Below are 1,388 nucleotides of genomic sequence, written 5' to 3'. Positions count from 1 at the left end.
TTGATTAACATTACTGTGTTTTCTCAATCTAATGTTGAAAGACATTTTATAGGAAGATGTTAATGCTCTACCACCACATCCCACAGGACACTTCACTTTCGTGTTTTAGAGTTTATTTTATTTATTTATTTGGCTGCACCGGGTCCTTGTTGCCATGTCCAGGATATCTGTTGTGACCCGTGGGCTCTTAATTGTAGCCTGTGAGCTCTAGTTCCCTGAGCAGGGATCAAACCTGCACCCCCTACATTGGGAGTGCAGAGTCTTAACCACTGGACCACCAGGGAAATCCCCACTTTGGTGTTTTAAAGCAGAATACTATTAAAAAATAAAACAAAGTAGACATACATAAATTTGCCAGCCCTCCTTATCTTTTCTACCCATTTCTTCACTACAAAGATAGATATGACTTCCAAGAGTGGGGAGTTGACAGGAGGAAGAAACCTTGTGAACAGAGCAGCTGTTCCTCATTATAAATCATTAAGGAAGAAAGCAGCCTATTAATTCAGAACAACTGCAGAAACCAATCATGCAGCATAAAATCCCATCTTTCTCTGTCTTTGCCAAATTAAGTCATTGTTCTAGACTCTCCATCCTAAACCAGGGTGATGTTATGGACCCGCCTATGGTTACCTTCAGAGAAAATTCTAAGTAGTTCAGTTCAGTGCAGTCACTCAGTCATGTCCGACTCTTTGCGACCCCATGGACTGCAGCACACCAGGCCTCCCTGTCCATCACCAACTCCTGGAGTTTACTCAAACCCATGTCCATCGAGTCAGTGATGCCATCCCACCACCTCATCCTTTGTCATCCCCTTCTCCTCCCACCTTCAATTTTCCCAGCATCAGGGTCTTTTCAAAGGAATCAGTTCTTCACATCAGGTAGCCAAAGTATTGGAGTTTCAGCTTCAACATCAGTCCTTCCAATGAATATTCAGGACTGATTTCCTTTAGAATAGACTGGTTGGATCTCCCTAAGCTGTTACTGTAAGATAATTTTACCTGTGGAATCCATCCACACAGGTAGCATATACAAAATGAGAAATGTGGGTTACTTTAAACACGAAATCAGTGACTCCACAGAGCAATGTTTTCATATAAATGACTGTGTTTGACTTAACAACATTTTTCTCATCATAAAAATAATATTAAGTTTTTTTCTCATTATAAAAAACAATCTATGCTTGATGTAGAAAATGTTAGGCCTAGAAGCCTATAAAAATCATCTTATTTTCCATCCTATCATCTTATAAATGTTACTATTTTAGAATATATTCCTCCACTTTTTTTCTATGTATATGATGTCCTTTTTTACAAAGTACTCCTCACTGTACATGTAACATCTTTCTCTTAATGGAATTGTATGCATGTTGTATGTATTAAGGATTTCTC

At 38.8% G+C, this 1,388-nt stretch overlaps 1 non-coding gene across 1 annotated transcript; it reads right to left on the bottom strand.

The window, feature by feature from the left end:
* Nucleotides 1–211: 211 nt before the first annotated feature.
* TRNAG-CCC (transfer RNA glycine (anticodon CCC)) lies at nt 212–284 on the bottom strand. Its single transcript has one exon. It is a non-coding gene; the product is annotated as a tRNA-Gly (tRNA).
* Between the last annotated feature and the right edge of the window lie 1,104 nt (nt 285–1,388).

This window comes from Bos javanicus, chromosome 15 (assembly GCF_032452875.1).
Source record: "Bos javanicus breed banteng chromosome 15, ARS-OSU_banteng_1.0, whole genome shotgun sequence".
In the NCBI taxonomy this organism is placed as follows: Eukaryota; Metazoa; Chordata; class Mammalia; order Artiodactyla; family Bovidae; genus Bos; species Bos javanicus.
Note: the sequence above shows the minus strand (reverse complement) of the source record. Positions and strands in the feature narration are given on the sequence as shown.